At 42.1% G+C, this 7,322-nt stretch overlaps 1 long non-coding RNA gene across 1 annotated transcript in view; it reads right to left on the bottom strand.

Annotated features, from left to right (window-relative positions):
* Positions 1–7,288: 7,288 nt before the first annotated feature.
* Positions 7,289–7,322, bottom strand: part of LOC116077627 — a 165,528-nt gene continuing 165,494 nt past the window's right edge. The window contains exon 4 of the long non-coding RNA XR_004113294.1: positions 7,289–7,320. This is a non-coding gene — a long non-coding RNA (uncharacterized LOC116077627). The remainder of the gene's footprint in view (positions 7,321–7,322) is intronic.

Genomic DNA, 7,322 nt, shown 5'->3' with positions numbered 1-7,322 from the left:
GCCCAGGGCAGGGTTAGACTGACACCTGCACTCTACTTCGCAGCACTATCAGGGTAGCAAAGCACAGGCTGGTATCTCTTTAAGCCAGATCAAATCCCAACTGCAAAGATCAAGTCTGACTTCATGTTTGGAGTGGGTTTATAGTTTTGAAAAATATCATTTTTTTTAAGTTTAAAAGAAATGTGAAACTACAGGAGGCTGTGTTCTAGGCAGGCATTGTAAATTGCAGGACCCAATGCCAAATGGAAGTCACAGACACCCTTTAAAATGCAGGAAGTGGTGGTGAGGTTGGGGTGGAGGACAACAAACTGCAATTAAGTATGCTAAACTATAAAGATCTTCCTTTTAGAATACTCTGTTACTTATGGGTATATTAATAGAGGTGCATGAATACAGGTTATGAGAAATCATGTTTGGCTGGCATCTGTGCAATGGAGGAGGCTGTTAGTACGCTGTCTAACTCGTCCTAATGCTTCCTTGGGTAGTTTTCCTACAAATACATTTATTAGGTCATCAAGATTTATGCTTTCGGGAACTTCATGGAAACCGGCCAGTTGCTCTTTTTATTGCTGCCATTTCACAAGCCACTTAAGAAAATTAGCTATCCGACAGGTAAGTGGCCCTGGTGAAATATAATGTATCTAGATAAAACCAATTCGCTTAGAGGTCTCAGGCCTATGTCTGAACAGGCTTTCCTTTTTATTAATTCATTTTTGATTTTAGACAGTTTCACACAGGTATACGATGCGTTCTGACCACTGTCATTTCATCATCCTCTCCCATCTCCCCTGCCATTCTACATCCCCTCTCCTCCCTACAACCCCTCCCCTCTCATGTTCATGTCTATTCTATGCACAGTTGACCTACTAAGTTTAACTAGAGCTGGCTGCTGTGTGACCATGGCATTGGTGCTCTTGGCTGAAGCCTGGTGGACTCAGCAGTGGATACTCAAAAAGGACCAGAATTTCCCCTTTCCCAGAATTTCTCAGTAGTCAATAGTCCAAAGGTAAAAGGTCAGGCCCTTGGAGACCCTCCCCTTTCCATGAATAATTCTCCATAAGACCAGCCTTGTTTGGGTTCAGTGCAGAAAACTACACTTGTGAATCACTAATTGTACTAGTTCTGTTGACCCTAGAGACTGGCTGTGGCCCTTCATCCTATTTCCTGCCTTTATATTCCTGCCCTTTCTTTTGGGACATCTGAATCTTGGAAGGACTGGTCTAAATGTCTTCTTTAGGGCTGAGTCCTTAACCATCATTTTTTTTTCTCTCTGACTCAATCCCTTAGCTAGAGAAATTTGGCCTCCTGTTCTACATTCTACATAAGCAGGAGGGTCTGCCACAAATGCAAGAGACCCCACCTGCTGAGCACACCTGTGCTGGAGCGCACACTGAGGAAAGGCAGCAGGGGAGCTTGTGGTAAACAACCAGCTACAAACACCTATTGAAGTCCTTTAACACCCAGCATAGTCTTTCTGCTGATGCACCTGTTCCTGGAGCCCTGAAGGGTAGGACAGAAGCTGTGGTATTTCACAAAAGCTTTGACAAATCATTCCAAATATAAGTTCGGTATAAAGAGAGCTAAAGGCCCTTAAAGAACAATTCTTCTAAAACCATATTTCGTCATGAAAAACCGTCATTCGGTCATGCTCTGGATGTGTATATCCGACAGCTCCCTGAGGCCACAGCTACCCTGTACTCACCTTGTTCTTTACCATAAGGAGGATTTGGAGTGGGTAGAGGGCAACACTGTGCCTCATCTTCTTTCCTGTCATGGCCTTGATTGTTTAATGCGTAACATTCCATACAAGACCACTTTGAACTTTTATTAGACTTGATTAAAATATCATAGATAACTGAAGCATACAGTAAGAGAAGGGAAAATTAAAAACTTACATAGCTGGTCAACGACAGGGCCTCTTTTCAAGTGACCAGCCCAGAACATCCCTCTGTTTTTCTGTTGAAGGTTTTTCTCTCTCTGCTCACAAGGCTTTTTCTATGCCAAGAACTAGAAGCACCTCTCTTATCCATGCATCAGACCTCTGGATGTATACAGTGAAGGCATTTGTTAGGCTTCAGGAATTCACTGAGAACCATTTCCTGAGCATCTACTATCTTCTTAGAGACACTCAACAGTGCATCTCCCCAAAGCTTGGCCTTTGTGGTACAAGCATTCTATCTGAGGAATGCGCATGACAAACAACAGGTGTAATAGACTCAAAACAAGCATGATGATTATAATGAGAGAAAATGCTGCATGCCAAGAGGAAACAGGGGGCCTAAGCTTAGAGCAAGGAGGGTAATGGCATTTTAAGATATGTGTGCCAGGCATAGTTTGTCAAGAAAAGAGTTTTGGAAAATGCTGGTTGCATCCCTTTTCTGTTGTGATAAGGAATATCTCAGCTTACATTACATACTGAGAATAGCAACTTATTCAGCATATGCATGCAAAAAGTCTTAGAGCCCCAGATACACACCACATAAGGGCCTTCATGCTACAATACCCCATAGAAGAGAAAGAGAGAGAACAAGAAAGGGCTGGGTATACACACCTTTGGTACAGTGCCACCCCTGAAGTCACCAACCCTCTGGATAAACTATACTAATATGTTCTTCTCAGAACTCATCTCCAAAAGAGAGTCACTTCAACATGCTATTACTTACCTGGGGAACCAGTTACCAACTCATGAACTGAGGGAGGTACACACCATGGTAGGAGTCTACAAAGGCATGAGCTGTAAGGATACACAGGAGTAGTACTGTAAGGTATGAGAAGTAGTACTGTAAGGAATGAGAAAGAGAGGGTAAGGAAATAGTGAGGAAATATGGTGGACACTTATCTGCAGTAAACAGATGTGGGTCTTGGCAAACTCCAACCGACTCTTTGAGACACTGGTCAAAGCTCAGAAATAACTTTAAATAAGTCTTGATATGATAAGGAATTACTGTCACAGCACATCAAATGTCACAGAATAGGGAAAGATAGGCAAAGTATTCTTTCTAGATGTGAAGGAGAAGGGGAAAGGTAGTTCCTGAAGGGATTAAGACATTACCCCATTTCCCTTTGTAGGTTAAGGGAAGAAGCCAGCTCAAAAACACAAGATGGACACATAGAAGACTTTTCTGTTTCCTTGTTTGCTATGAAACCACTTTGTCCCCTCAGCTGAGAAGTCTCAGCTTCCTCTGATCCCCATGGAATTGACCCACACTTCAGGACACCATCTGCTCACCGTTTACTTCCATTTCATCAAGTAGAATATCTACAAGTCAATCTACAACATGATGTGTGCCACTATTTCTGTGGTCTTTGTTGAGGAGCATCATTGCCTCCAGGACTACATACCAACAAGCCTTCACCCCAAGTCCATTCAAGTTCTTCTAGTCTTAACCTTGGGGGAGATCATCAGGAGCTGCCAAATTGAGAGATAGCAAAGATTGGAAAGGAAAATCTCCAAAGAGTGATCTCAAGAGGCACATGATGAATAGCCTTTGATTAAATTTCTGCTACACTGAGACCAAGATGGTCAGTCTGGATAAGTCAATACTATCTGAAATGTCTATTTTCACAGACATGGGTAGGGCTTCAAAACCCTCTTCCCAATATACCATGTAGTACTGGGGTTTCAGGTGCATATGAAGTCACAACCAAAATCTTACATGTGTGCTGAGATCTGAATGCAGCTCCTCATGCTTGGACAAGAGTGCACTCTTATCCTCTGAGTGGTTTCTCAATGCTCAGCATATCTTCCTAAGGTGAGACAGAATACAAGCAAGGATAGGTCAAGCAGGGGGTGGGAATGCAACTCAAAGCTTCAATTGGATTAGAGATAATAAATGGAGGATGCTGCTGTTGTAGAAAGGTCCAGCAAAGTTGGGAAATAAATGTGGAGGCAGCAGAAATAATGGCCAAGCCCTGGGGGCTATGGCTGTGCCAGCAAATTTGTTGTATAGTATGCATTCCCTAAGTGTGGCACTCAGTCACATCCTGTGGTCTGAGGAATTGAGTTTTCTATACCTGCCTTGCTGACGTAGTAAATGTTATTATCTCACTGTCTCTGTCATCCTTGCAATAAAAGTTGACTATAAAAGCAAGATGTTAAACTTCTGTGAGAATATAATAAGGCTCCTATTAGTTACTTTGCTTGTGTGTATGTGTGTGTGTCCAGTCACATATATGCAAACTCTACACAAACTTAGGTGGGAGTCAGTCCTCTCCTACCATATAAGTCCTGGCAATTGAACTTTGTGACTGGTACCTTTAGCCACTAAGCTACCTCACTGTTACACAAGAAGCAGCTTAAGGATAGAAGATTTAGTTGGTGTTGTGGTACAAAGAGTACAATCATCATGGAAGGCAAGGAGACAGCAGGGGCAGGGGCAGCTTATAGCTATGTTAATGAGAGGTTGCTCACAGCTAGTAGATCAGGAAGCAAAGATAGATACATGCTGGTTTTCAGGTGACCTTTTCCTTATCCCCATCTGGGCTCCCAGCCTATGGAATAATGTCTCTTCCATTTAAAGTGGGATACCCTTCAGTTATACCCTTTTGGAAATACTCACAGATATACCTATTGATGTGTCTCTTAGGTAACTCTAAATCCAATCAATAGGCAATCAATCAAAGTTGACCATCACAGGATCTCTTATGTTGACATGATGCCTGTGGATAAGATGTGCCTAACTTAGAAGGTATTTTATAGTTACCAAAGGTAATTTCTGCTGCCTGTGGGACTCCACCACGTCAGACTATTGCACTTATAGGGAAAAAGAAATGCTTAGAAACTGTACCAATCATATCATGCAGTTTCTCAATTAGGTGGATTGCTTGCTTTATTTCTGTGGGAAGCTGTGACAGTCTATATCCTGAGTTCTCAGATGGTGTCTCTTGGATTGCTTGTTGCAGCTGCTTTAAGAGGCAATTCGGATCTCTGTAGAGTTGGTATAATTACTTGTAAGACACGTACGAGCATCTGAGAACATACAGAAAAGCGCTGCTGCATGTTAGCTGATGGTGGCCAAGGACCACTGCCTCTGTGGGGACCCTGTGCTACCAGCTGCTGCCAGGCATGTGTCTGCACAGTGCTAAGAAACTATAAGTGGCCTTGGCTGGCTATGGCAGACTAGATCCCTGAGAAGGAACAAAGCCTCCCCAAGTTCTGGTGGCGCCCAAGGCATTTGTGAATCTACTACGGTTTGAAGCCCATTTGTCAAGTCCAGTTGATTGTTTTCTACTTTCCTTTATTTTTCTAGGAAAGGCAAAACAAGGAGAGAGGTTTACTTTGCCTTCCATGACTACCCTAGGCCTGTCCTCTGAGGAGTTGTCTGCCTGACTTTCTAGACTCATCAAAACAAGTTTGGGCTTACTTCTAGGAAAATACCAATCAAAGCCTTAAAGCTGAAGAGGAGCCCTGGCAGGGAACACACCTGCTGTTCCAAGTCTACCTGTCTGAGCTTCAGGAATTCAATGTCTGCTGTCAATTGTACCTGACAACCACAGAATGGATGGGGAAAGGATGCTGGATCACAGCTGGGCAAACTGGTACAAATAAGACCAATAACCACACAATAGTCCAAAATGATGAAAGAGAATACATGGGCCAAGGGAAGCCAGAATTCTTGGATCCCTTGGGGGATGACAGGACAAGTCAGTACTGATGAAGGACCACAATATTCAGTTCATGGAAGCAGTGTAAGAAATCATAATGTTAACTTTAGAATATTTTACAGATGTTGACAAAAATATTATTGGTTTTCCTTGGGAGATACAGGTATTTTATAAATTTTTAAAAGTATGCTACACTCACTTTCAGCATGTGTATACATAGATTTTAATTCCAGAATCTCATATCAAAGATGAGATACATAAATGGGATACAAAGATGTGGATACATAAATGAACTTTCATATACTTTCAAGGGAAAAAAAGATATGGTCAGAAAAAAGAGGCAAGGAGAAATTATGAAAAAAAAATTTTAAATCCTTGAAGATAAACAATGTTTTATTTTAGTTGTGTGAGTGTGTGTATGTTCATAGGCAGGTACGTCTGTACATGTGTATGTAGAGGCTAAAAGGTAACCTGAGGTGTCTTTTACTATTTGCCATTTTCCTAGTGTTAGACACAGAGTCTTTTATTTGCACGGGTCTTCTGATTAGTCTAGGCTAGCTGGCTAGCAAGCCCAAGAGATTGACGACCTGCTTCTGCCTCTCTAGGGCTGGAGTGACAAATGCACCATGGTGCTCAGCTTTTAAACATGGATTCCTAGGGTCAGTTACCTTAGGTGAGGATGCTTGGATGATAAACAGTTTACTGGCTAATCTATTGCCAGTCAAATAATAAGTCTTTAAATGTGAAATGAAAATGAATGGTGGGCATTGGGTTAGTATGTGCAGTCCATTTATAAGTGCGGGAGGTACTTTTTATAAAGGGTCACTTTCAGCTCTGCAGATGACAAGTTACATGGTCTTCAAGGCAACTGCTTATCTGTAAGTTTATAGGGAAGCTTCCCAGAGACAATGTGATTGATAGGCATGGCTGGGATCCAGCAAGAGTTTATTTGTAAATATCTGACATGGAGTCATGATTTGGTAGGTACAAGTTCCATAGGACAGGTACTTCTGTCTTTTTTGTTCACAAATTTCCTCCAAACATCACTATCAGGCATGCACTGAGTGGTGCAAGAGCAACTGCCACATGATGAAAAGTTTAAGAAATGGAACATGAAGCTAGAGCAATTAATTCAAACTAGACCTAGGAACCCAAGATGACTATCCTAAAACACAGCTCTATTGCATGGGTACCCAAAAACCACATGAGATTTTGACAAATAAGTATCTGTGGGTCAGAATGTCTCTAGCAGGTATTCTTGATGATTTAAAAAAAAAAGAAATCAAACAAAACCAATCATGAGTCTAGGTAGTAACCAGGCAATCAGATTCATGTGAGGATTAGACACTGCACATTGGCCAAAACACTGGGTGTCAATGTAATGGGTGTTCAGAGCCCGACACTGCAAGATTCAGTCATGCTTTAAGAAAAAAATTGTATCTGGGAGCCTGATAGGATGCATTCTAAGATGCACAAAAAGGAAGATGTTTGCATGGATAAGGTCTTTAATTCAGAATAAGTCAGGTAAAGTGGAAAGCCATACACCCATGTGTAAATGTCATATCTGGTGCATTAGATGGTCTGTCACATGCCTCACAAATAAAAGAAGTCCTCTGTGGATGGTGGTTTCAGCTGCATGGAATTTATAGAGCCTGTAGGATGCCGTCCCGCAGCTCCTACCTGCGTGGGGTTCCACGAACCGGGAATGTGGGAGACCT

The sequence above is a fragment of the Mastomys coucha genome, unplaced genomic scaffold (genome assembly GCF_008632895.1).
Source record: "Mastomys coucha isolate ucsf_1 unplaced genomic scaffold, UCSF_Mcou_1 pScaffold5, whole genome shotgun sequence".
In the NCBI taxonomy this organism is placed as follows: Eukaryota; Metazoa; Chordata; class Mammalia; order Rodentia; family Muridae; genus Mastomys; species Mastomys coucha.
Note: the sequence above shows the minus strand (reverse complement) of the source record. Positions and strands in the feature narration are given on the sequence as shown.